This window comes from Labrus mixtus, chromosome 24 (genome assembly GCF_963584025.1).
Source record: "Labrus mixtus chromosome 24, fLabMix1.1, whole genome shotgun sequence".
Lineage (NCBI taxonomy): Eukaryota > Metazoa > Chordata > Actinopteri > Labriformes > Labridae > Labrus > Labrus mixtus.
Window position 1 is genome coordinate 4,452,388 of NC_083635.1, and position 12,191 is coordinate 4,464,578.

At 41.2% G+C, this 12,191-nt stretch overlaps 1 protein-coding gene across 2 annotated transcripts in view; it reads right to left on the reverse strand.

The window, feature by feature from the left end:
• LOC132959656 (receptor tyrosine-protein kinase erbB-4-like) overlaps positions 1-12,191 on the reverse strand; it is a 222,521-nt gene that overhangs the window by 89,887 nt on the left and 120,443 nt on the right. The window lies entirely within an intron of this gene.

The following is a 12,191-nucleotide window of genomic DNA, read 5'->3' on the forward strand; positions in this document are numbered from 1 at the left end:
GATACCCAACTTAATAATTCAATAACAAGCCCAAGGCAACAGTGGCAAGAAAATGCTTCCTTTTGATTGGCATAACTCCAGAGGAACTGGACTCATAGGTGGAGTGCCATCTGCCTTGCAAATTGGTTTGGATAATGGATAAGGCAGATTGAACAATTCTGCTTTTCTCAATGATCCACCAATACCATGGCAAATGCCAAAGTAGAAAATAGTATAACCTATTTGGTAGTTCCCAAAAAATCAAAAGGGTATAATCAAAGGGTACCATTTGATTCAGGAAACTAAGCCAAAAACTGCAGCAAGTGAACACGCTATTACCTATTCTGTAATTTACATATTTGCCTCCACTCTTAGTTTTCAGATACAAAATGCCTTTCTGCTGCCACTCCTGTCTCATGGAACACTGTCAAAGGCGGTAATTCATTCCTCTCCTTTTCCTGTGCACAGAGCATGTTATTTGCATTTTCAAATGTCAAGCTCAATTTGGACATACAGTCCAATGTGATTAAAATGTCAGCCCAATTGCAGACTGATTACATGTCTCCTGTGATTACAGCTGGTCTTTAAGGCTTGAAAATCCATGATACCGGGGAATGCGACGCTGGTGGAGCCAGAAAACGGTCGCACCATTAAAACCAATCATTTCAATTCAAAATACAGCATGTATGCAGTTATATGTGGAAGATTTGACTTTATACATAAATGGCATTGGAACATTGGATCAGGTATGATAGAATTCTTCTGAGACTCAAAGAAAAAGAAGAATTTTGTGTCTTTTAAAGCGATAGTTATTGGCTGTAGAGCCTGGTTGAGACACAAATAGACAGTCCTGAATGCCAGTTCAGTTGAACCTCTTAAAAATCACAAAAAATAATCAGACTGATTACCTCTGCACTTGACGAGGGGAAATTAATTCAACAGCAAAGTCAGGATGGAGGTTAGGGCCAAGGCTAGCTTTTGAATTTCTGAATATTTTTATCCTAATTCTGCAGCAGAGTGTTTTATCTTCATTGTAGGGTCATCCCTCGAAAAACCAAGGAAAAACTTTACAGAGTCAAAGGGCAGCAATCATGATGACATGAAGAGATAATAGAAGAAAGCTGAGAAATAACTTCTTTTGGCTGACAGCCCTTTCAATGGAGTTGGCAGCAGATCACTACAGCATCATAGCCAGATAATGAAACTTAGCTTATATGCATGAATAAAACACAGCTTCTTGCCTTGTTGCAACAGCTCCATCTCTGTGGCAATGCAATATTCATCTGAGTCACTCAAACAACAGCCTGAGCCGACTTCTACACATGCAGAAAAACACTCACTTACACACATACAACAGCTGTTAAATGCCACACTAACACATTTTAACCACAGCCACTGACAAGCCAAATTAGAACACATTTATAAGTGGGGGGAACAGAGCTGCTTTCAAGGTTCAGCACTGACACAAGAAGGCATTGTTTGCAGCAGTGAACAGATTTTATTCTTGTGGCTTCATCTTTTTTATTGTTGGGGAATCAATTTTTTTTTTTTTTTCCTAGCAAACACATAAGTGAAAAAAAACCTGCTGTTCCTTAACTGTCCACTTGAGGCTGGCTGCAAAACCCAATGATACCCTTTCCAGTGTTTACAGCAGAAATAAACATGTTAACAGCATGGCTCAAAAAAATGGTTTTAGTCTTAATAGCATTAACGCTAACTAGGTTGCCTCTTACTACATATATAGTAATATATATGTAGTTATAATATGTTATTATGTATTATAATATTCAATATGCGAAAACGTCATTATTTGGCGTCAAAACAACTCTTCTGAAACCAATGGGGGATGTCACTGAGACCAATTGAAACCTAACTTTTTCAGTTGCTCCTTCATCAAATTGTAACCTCTTAATCACAGCTATTTTAAATATCTGTAGCAGCAGGCCGCTAAAGAGACTCCCTAATGACCAGAGACAGGCGAGATGATTGGTTAGCAGGGAGGGAACAGAATGAGTAATGCAAGGTTGGATTGGCTACTGACCCCCTTTGGGAGATTAGTCGAGACTGACAGTGAGAACCCAGCATGTGGAGTGCCTGCTTTTCAGGATAATAGCAAGTAGCCGAGATTAGCTTCTATATCGAGCACTTGGCAAACACGCACATCTGCCAGGTTGGCCTATTGTAGCAGTAACACAATGGGCAGGAAACAGACAGTGGAGGTGCTTATTAGCAAGATTACAATGTGTCAATCACCTGAGCAGAGAAAGAACAACATAATGAAAGAGCAGTAGAATCCATTGCAGCTGAGGCTTTGATTAGCATACTTATTGCAAAAAAGGACTGCTATTGTGAGGTACTTTGCTGCCTGTCAAACCCCCTTGCTGGAATCATTCTCTGTCAAATATGTAGGTTGAATTGGTTCTGTGTTGGCTAGAAAGTTGGCAACTTGCTCAACTTCAGTCAACTTGTGACTCAGCCTCAGCACCGAAAAAAAAAAAAGGCTCTCTTCTCCAGGGCGGGCGGGCTTCTTGATCCGACCCCGTAGTGAGAACTTGTGCCTTTAACTTGAATTCTGACCTTGTGTTTACAGCTGAGGGGCCGGTTAGTCTCTAAAGCTTGCCCTCGCTATCCGCCGTAACCCTCGGCGTGTCAGCCATGGGTGCCATGACTCATTTGGGGGGGGGGGGTTTTGCCCGACCCAGCTGTAGGCACGCACTGGGCTGCTGGCAGACTCAACAGTGCCTCCACTGTGCCCTCGTCTCCCTGGCAGCCTCCGGGACCCTCTGGCGCAAGCAAAGAAAAACTGTTTCCCTGTTGCCTAGCAACCGCAGGAAAGCCTTCCAGCGGGATCGAGTTAGAGCAAAGAGGGAGAGAGCACCAAGACGAAAGAAACCAAACCCAGACTTAAAGGATTTTTTGTTGTAATTTAACTAATTAAATTAAAGGATTACTTTCGCCCTTTCTTAGTCATTTTCTTTGGCTTTGACACTTCTAATTTCCTTCCGTTGCATATTTTTCTTCTTTCACGAAAGCTTTCTAAATCAATATTTGCCTGTGTCGAAAGGAAGGAGACGAAGAGGAGGGAGGTCCAGAGGGGAAGCAAACACAAGCACCTGCATTTCCCCTCCTGCCACATCAGCCGCGCTCACACAAACACAGCAGCCGAAGGACGCTGCACTCGGAGAAGCGGCCCCCTTCGCTGCTGCCTTGAAGGTAATGTGTTGTGATGCTTAACAAGCTGGACGGATGAAATTATGCTTTACCACTTGTATCCTCGCTGAAAAGAGAGAAAGAAAAAAAAACGCCTTAACAAGGTGAGGGGGAGGGCTAATATGCCGCAACAAGGTGCACGAACGCTGGACCGCTCACAAACATCTCCTTCCCTTCATCCTCCCATAAAATCAACCTCTCGCTCCTGAGTGATGAGCATGATTCAAAAAGAGAACAAAGCGCGGAAATCTTGAAGACGTCTGGCACAGGTCCAGGTCATTATTTTGCAATTTCGACTGCATCTTCTGATCCAAGCATGACTCCAAAGGATCAGAGTGTTCTTCTGTTTAGAAAGCCACAAAGGCTTTGTCAAGACTTTTTATTTTATTTTTCTCCGTTACTCACACAAACAGGCCCCCTTAGATATTCCAATAACCCCCACCTACGCGCAACAGAAAAACACAACCACAAGGCACAGACAAGACTCAGGTCAGATACCCATGATGCATTGCAAGTTGAACATTTCCTCTAGCGCTTTTCTCCATCAATCGCAGGCAATTAGCGGCCTAGCGCGGAGCTCTCAGTCAAACAGAATCCTCCGTAGGTCCCGACAGGCTTCTTTTCCTCTCTTCTTTTTCGGAATATCCTCGAGGCGAAAAACGTGAATTTCACATGTTGGTAAATTGCTTTTTGCATCTCTGGGATTGCAATGCGTCAAGGCGAAAGGCAAAAAGGAGCCAAACGTGCTTTATTTCCCCCTCCCCGCAAAACATAATCATGATAGAAGGCGGCTGTGGCTGTCTTGGAAACAGAAAGTGCTTGATATTACAGCTGAGAGTTGCCGCGCTCAGGCACCTGTAACCCCCCTCCAGATATGTGGAAATGTTTGCAGTGTCTCGCAGTATGGAAACACACTCACAGAGGCTTGGAAGTAGTTCTATCTGAACGCGAGCCAGTATTGAAAACACCAAGAATTGTCTTGCATAGTAAACACTTTGCTGAGTGAATGAATCTGGGCCTCCTCTGCTGATGCATTACACTATTGTGTGTCCTACTCTTTCAACAACTGATAAAAAGAACAGACAAAGAGATTAAAAAAGGACAAAATGAAGTAACTACGTCTTCCTTAGAAGTCAAGAACTTCCAAATTGATCTCTTATACTACCTAAAAGACACTTATGTAAGCTAACCTGCTCTATGTTTTTAGGCTAATTGCCACAATTTCTACCCTATCCTTTCAATTCACTCTGCAGATACTAGCCTAGCCAAAGCAGCCAGTTGATTTGCATACAAATTTCTCCATTTTCACTCTTCCCAAGAATCGCCTTTGGGCTTCACCCAAGACTCACAGAAAAACGCTGAATAAGAGAATTTAAGCAGCAGAATTAAGAGAATTTAATTAACATGAATTGTGTCACTGCATACTCTCCATCTGGATACATGTCTATACCGTTTATTATTGAGCTGAATTTTCACCTTTCATGTCACGAACATAATTGGAATTGTTCATTTGAACCCCCCCCCCCTCTTGAAGCTTTCCATTGGTCAAGGTCAACACATCCAAATTTACAAGGAGGGTTGGGAAAAGCCCCCGTGTGACGCCATGAAATCTGACTTATTGACTATTGCAAGACTCTAATTTCGCCTCAGGAAATAAAGAATGTGCACATGTATGGAAGCCGGGGCTGCCATGGGAGCGCATGCATTGTTAATTCACACATGACAGTCAATTATGCTGAATCATTATTATTTTTTTCATGGCTTATTACCATGTACAAAATAAATAATTGAGTAAATGTAGATTGGACTTGTGTTTTCACCTATCCTCAAACTGCAAAACTGGCATTATCTTTTTAAAAGGAAAAAAAAAGAAGGTGCTTCCCAAACTAGTTTTTCCAACATCATTATCAAGACATCAAATGAGGGGATATATTTGGGGAGGAGAAACTATGATAAGAAGCTTATCCCTTTAAAGTGATTTCATGTCAACCATTTGTGTTTCACTCTAATACCCGAAGAAGCTTGTTAAGTAAAGACTGATACTTTTCTGTGGTCCAACATTATTCCAGTAAATGCGACTGGGTGAATGTTCATCCTGGCGTCTTATTTATCTCCTCAGATTGAATCTAGTCTGGTCTCTCGTTGTGACAGCGTCGCCTTCGTCAGACTAAGCCGATCTGAAAAGACTCTTAGACAACATCAGCCGGGCCAAACAGCTGGATCACTCCCTGAAAAAACAACAACAAAAAAAAACAAAACACTGCTTTGTTACCTCGAAATAATGAGATATTTAAGTCGCACTCATGAGAAAACAACGTTTGATACCTCAAGATAATGAGGTAATTCAGTAGATATCACGGGAAAGCAAACAAGGGCCGTGCAGATGCAATATAATGAGAGCGGTTTGAGATCTGGAGATAATGACACTATTGAGTTGTAATCTTCTTATAACAGGGATTAAAATAGTGCTGAATGCTTTTTAGCAGTGTGGAAATGCTTAAAGACAGCAAAGGTTCAAATGTTGAGGAAAAACATGCTCTTCAGCTGTTTTCAGTGCACACTGAACTCTCTTTGGGTCCCGAACCACCAGTTGAGAACCACTGCTGTAACGCATTGTAAGAGCGCCTTTCCTGATTTAACTTCAGTTTAGAACATTTTTAATTGAGCCGTTAAAAATACAAGTTATTTCCAAATGTTTAACCCAATCTGGATATGTATGTATTCTTTATGAACTCTGAGTATTGCATGTTGCACTGTGTAACTTGGATTTAGAAAAGCTTTCATTGAATAAAAACCCCCCTGAACAAATAGGAATAAAGGAGAACAAAAGGAGAGAAGTTTAGGGTTAGGAGGTGCAGACGTAGAAAGTGCAGAATGCTAAGGGAGAGAGAAGGAAGTGGAGCACAGAGGAGATATATTTCAAAGCATAATTAATAGTGCACCTGTTCCTGTCATCTGGATGAGTGAGAGTGTAAATGAGGTGGATGGAGAGAGAAGGAGCCAGAGGAGGGAGTTGAAGGGAGGGGAAGGTACTGCAAAGAGGAGAAGGAGAAAAGGAAGGAGGAAAGAGGCATCATGCCGGGAAAAAAAGTATAATGACACCATTATAAAATACAAGAGATGGGACACATATTATGGTGATTATGGCTCATTTCCATACATATAGAGCACTCTGCCAGTGAGTCAAGGAGAGTGCAGCGGCGCATGTCACTGGCAAGACTGCCGACTCTCAACAGTTTGATGCGACCGTGGCGCCGGCGCAATCTGACTCCTCCACACGGCGGCAAAGTCAATGGGCGGGCAGGGACCTGTTTACCAATTCGCTTCAATGAGCTCTGTAAGAGGAGCATGCACTCCTTCACCTCCCGCGACTGTTTGGCTGCTAAGTATGCCGAGAGCACTCGGGTGTGACATTCAAGATTTTTGAGGAATCCAGTTTAAAAAAAAAAAAAAAAAAAAAAAATCAAGGCCTTTCAGAGGAGGGCTATTGACTTTGAAATGAATGAAAACCCAGCTGCATGAAATGTCACCAAGTCATTCAGAGCAGGAGTTTTGGAGATCTTCTAAAAAAGGATTTCTGTGAAACATCTCAGGTCTGATTTCACACCCATGGGGTATCCCTTTGATATGAGTCCACATCAAACGCTTCAACTTACGTTTACCCGTGTTATTGGATACTGTAAGTAGACGTAGTACGCTGATATTGTCTTGTCTTTTTACGATAGTAGTCTGTAATTTTGTTATGAAACTGATACAGTCACAGCACGTGTTGAGGTGTGTCTGAGAGGTTTTCAACATAATCAATGGAATTAAAGACGTCCTATCATCTTGTCAGACAGAGTAGCATGACTAGATGTTTCTCTAGAATTTGGGTTTAATTTGATTTTTCGAAACTAAACTCTGTTAAAACTCTAAGAAGGCCTATACGTAATCCTAAACATTCAAATTAAGGAATAAAATGTGAATCTGTGCCGCAGAAAGGTTGAACTAAAAGACTATAACTGTTATTTTCATTTATTTATAAACAAGAGTCTCATCTTTTTGTTCTCAAAGTTTTTAAATTAGATTCTGAAAAGGTACAGAGAAGACAGACCTTGATTACTTGTGCAAGATGTGGTAAATTAACCCGCTGCAAGCGCAATTTCCTCAACGAAAAACATTTTTACACTTCATTTAGAAATATTGATTCCTAAATGCAGTGTAGTGTTAAACAGCTTCCTCCCGTGTTGGATCACAGTTAGTCAAGTTGCCACTAGATGAAGTAAAGTGCAAGTTTTCAGAGTCAGATTCACAAACTGACACGTTTCACTTTCGACACTTTTAGTCAGTGTTGACAATGACATTGGGGTGACACAGCTGTGTGTGTGTGTGTGTGTGTGTGTGTGTGTGTGTGTGTGTGTATCCAGGGGTGTGCCTTCAGCAGCAGCTGTGCTACTGGCTTTCGGCGCTGATATTTATTGTCTCCGACAGCCCGACAATCTCATATAAGCCTGTTTCACGAGCGGCGTCTGCGTTGTCAAGACACATTTACATTAAAGACCCTGACTCGGAAATTAAAAATTACCAAAGGGGGGGGGGGGGGGGGGGGGGGGGAGTTTGCAGCGCATCAGCAGGCCAGACTTCAACAGTGACAGAGCAGTACAGTATCTGATCCCTAAGCCTAAATGAAAACACTAATACATAACTCATGAGGGGAAGCTGTTGTATCATCCCAGCAACAGTCGAATGGCATATCGCATTATGCTGTAGCCTTTGGGGACCCTACATAATGCAGTTATGTGACAAAGCTAGTGCGTATCAGCCACAGGCTTGGAAGCAGCTATGGAGGGGGGGAAAAAGTAAGGAGCATGTTATCTCCTATTGCACCTAGCTCCTATATCTCACATTTAAGACCCTCATTATTCATGGTCAGCCCAGCTTAGGACAGAGATTCTGTGAGCTGGCAGGATACCTGACAGGAGGCGCAAATCTGCTGAACGAGGGCCCCCCCTGAAGAGTCCAGGTGGAGGAGAAAGGAAGGGGGAGCTGAGTGGTCTCTGAGGCCCAATGTCAGTTCACTCCACCGGGGAAGAAAAGGTGCTTACCGGCTCGTCCGAGTGATTGATGATTGGGCCCGGTGCAGAGGTAGGATGCAGCCATAGGTAGACAATGCAAGGCTGTGCTTGGATAATACATTTATGTCAAGGCGGAAGGAGACAAAAAACACAGGAATACACGCTGTGGAAGGTTTTGAATGTATGGAAACAAAATAGCAGTTACAGGTAATGATTGTGTTACAAGAGGCCGTCCAAGACATAAATCATCCATTGCCTCACACTGGGCACCAAAAAACGAGTTCAACCCTGCCTACAAGGACAAACTTACTTTCACACCAACCATTCTGTTTTTTCTACATACACCAGTACTTTGTCTTTAACCTAAAAGGCAATCCTTGTTGCCACTTTTTTTAAGTCAGCTGTAATGGTATGTCAGAAATATGGTCAAAGTAATGTGAGAAGAAGAAATCTTGGTATACAAATTTGTAAGACTGGTTGTTTAGGAATGTATTTTTCACAAGTGAGGACTCAAATTGAACTAGAAGACAAAAAATGTTTTTCCAGGGCAAAGAGTACAATTAGAGAATTGTGTAAATTTGATCAAAGTTTCAGAGCCTACATTTACGTTACATTTATTGGTGGGGAGACATTGTACTCAGCAAGTTAATTGTTAAGATCGCATAACAAAATTGGTCAGAAAGCCAATTCAGTTTCTCCTGGATACCTCCACAGTTTGCAAATTAGCAACTTCCCAACTGACCTTTCTTACAAATAAAGTCTCCTATGCTACAATTATCGACCAATTCTTGACAAACAAAACCATAAGTCTCTCAGATTGAAACAGTCAAGCTCTATTTTTCTTTCCTTCATGCACCAAACTATAGCTTTTGTAAACCCTGAATATATTCAGGGCAGGTAGGGAGGCAGCTGTGGGACTGATTACAACAATGTCAGATTTGATCTGTCTTGTCTCTTCATAAAGTGTGTGAGTATGGAGTGTGTGTGTTTTGGTTAGGGAGGGCAGTTGTCTGCCATTTTTCCTCATTTCTGAATCGATGGCAGTGACTTCATCAGCAGTTGCAAAGCACACCACGTTTCAGCGCTAAACTACTTCATTACTTTGGAATCAAATTGCCCTGATCTAAGATGGATGTCATGATTTGTGGGTACACCAGGTGTGTGTATGTCTACGTGTACACATCTGTGTGTCTGTTTGTGGATAATTAAATATGGGCAGGTTACAGGTGCATGACAACTTTAACGTGTTTTTAGAAGTGCTTGTCTGCCAATATAAATCAATCTAATGAATTATGAGATTGCACACATGTCAGATGACAGTTACTTAACAAGATGGCTATATTGGAGATATATGGTTTATAGAAAAGTTTCCATTGCGCCCATTTCAAGTCAGCGTATGGTCAATATGAATGAAATGGACAAGATCAACTTTTTCCCCACATGCAGGCCACGCAGACACAAGGAGCCACTGGAGAGGGCCAAACCAGTTGCCGACCCCCGGGCTAAGCAGAGGTTCACTCACTCACCCCAAACTAACAAAGACAGACACATGTGAACCTTGAAATAAGCCAGGCACACAAAGACATCATCAGTTGCATAATGCATACATATCATACACATCCACTCACACATTCACAATGTAAATGTCACTGAGGAACCCAATCTGCTCCTTCCACTCGGCGTAGCAGCAGAAGCTTGATGTGGGGCGTGTTCTCCTCAAGCCAGCTGCAGGAGGTAGATATTAAAAAAGGGATTGGCAGAAACAATTTACACAATCCCATAAATTTATCTGCCACTAAGACAGGCTTTTAATATCTGAAAGGGGACCAAGGGGTTAGCCTGGTTGTTGTAAATGGTAGAATCTACGTGACTGACTTGACACACACCCAAAGAGTCTCACAAGACTGCAGCTTCATAACACGAAGCTGAATAAAACAGGATAATAGAGCCAAGAGGAGAACAATAACAGACGGGTATTAAGGTATCACTTCACCGATAACATGCTCGGTCCGTACCTGTTTGCACATTTGTGGTCTTCACATGTTCAAGCACCACCTGGTGTGAAAGCAAAAGTGTCCCACACCTTGAACACATAGCCTGCAGATGATGCATACTTAACACCATTTAGAAGTGGTATTCAGCATTACGTGTCTCCCACAATTCATCCTGATCTGATGAATTAGAGGCCATGGCGGTAGCTCTCCCATAATATTTTTCACAATCAGATGATATGATGCTTCAGTAATCCTTTTTTATATTGAAAGCTAAAAGTGCTTTCCATGCTAAATCAACACTCTCAGTTGGCCATGTATTTGTGTACTATATTATAAGAATAGTAGAATATTTAGATGTTCAAGGTAAAGCTAATTTGAAAAAAGTTCTATGATGATTATTTTATGTTTTGGACCAAAATCTCCATCTTTTAAAAGCATTATTTTGTTACTAAATCCTTTAAGACCTGCTAAATTTTACAAAAAATTCATGAGCAAGATATGAGATAGGGACAAACTACTAACCCATTTGATTATGTTGAAAGCAGATGTAACTAATCTCATGGCTAATGCTATTTTGTACGTGTTTGCTGCTGATATTGTAGGTGATGTGAGGTTAATTATTTTTTTACTCTCTCTTCTTTCAGATACTTTTTCTTTGCATCTTCTCCCACTAGCATTATCCCAGGAATAATCAAAATGTGTGACAATATAAGACTATCATGCACACATTGTGCAGACACACTACTTTAATCAACACTGCAACTCGACAGAAAGGAAAGAATTCAACTTCTGGGTGGAATGTACAATTGCAAAAAAGTCTTATAAATCACAGCGAGTCACGGACTCTTTAGAAAATGTCATAAAAATGCAATATGATTCAATATATCCTGAAGCTATGATGTAGGGCCTTCAAAGAGGCATATGATCTCAGAGCACGGTTACACAAGCGCTCCTCAGCACAGCCAGGCACACGTTTTTTTTTTAGTCTCACAGTGTTCCTATTCATATGTTAGCAGCAAGTTCAGACGTTGTGTGAGACAAGGTTGGAACAAGATAAAGTCAATTATTCATTTGTGTTTTGCAGTGAGATGTTGTTGTTTGGCCTGGCCTCACCTTTCAGTGCAGAAGTATGAGGCTCTTGTTACTACTGTCAGTGTTTTTCACGAAGTGCCAGAGGAAAAACAACCACTCGTCTTGAAAAAGTAATTCAAGAGGACAACATGGCAAACATACAGGCAGTCTCTGACAAATATTCAAGCCAAAGCAAGCAATATACTAAAGCTATGCAATGCACTGAATCCTCACCTGATCTGAATTTAAAGATAAACGATTAAGTTTATTTCATTCCTTGTACATGTTGGCTAATGATATGGAAAAACCATTAGCATTTCTAATGTTTCTTGATTTCAGATTTTTCAAAACCATTTTTTATGAACCATAGTTGTATTATAACTTCTGTTGTACTTGAATGTCTGCTTTTCATACACTTGGTGATTCTCCTTTCAATGAGTTAGACTCGATGGCAAAAATAAACTTTCCCAAGCTTTTAGTTCAAACATCTTGTCAGAGTTCCTACCAATAAATAAAAGGTGTCCCACAAGGATCTTTTCTGGGCCCTATGAAGCACTTTATATGGGCCTGTGCTGAAAAACGTTATAGGGTAAGTTTCAGTTAGCGCAAGAAAGTTTCCGTGTGTTCACAGGATAGTTTCTTGCAATCACTAGAAAGTATGCACCACAAAGTTTCTGCCAATCCGATGTCATTATTAATGCACAATATAAGAGTATCTGTCAACATGAAGCTATAAGCACAAACGTATTTAACACAAAAAGTATTTTAAAACATCTATATTTGATGTATGCTTCGATTTAAACTTCTTTTCAACTACACTGGAACAAAACTTGAAGATGGAAAGGCTTTGGTCTTGTGTGGGAGTAAATATCCGCTTTAAGGC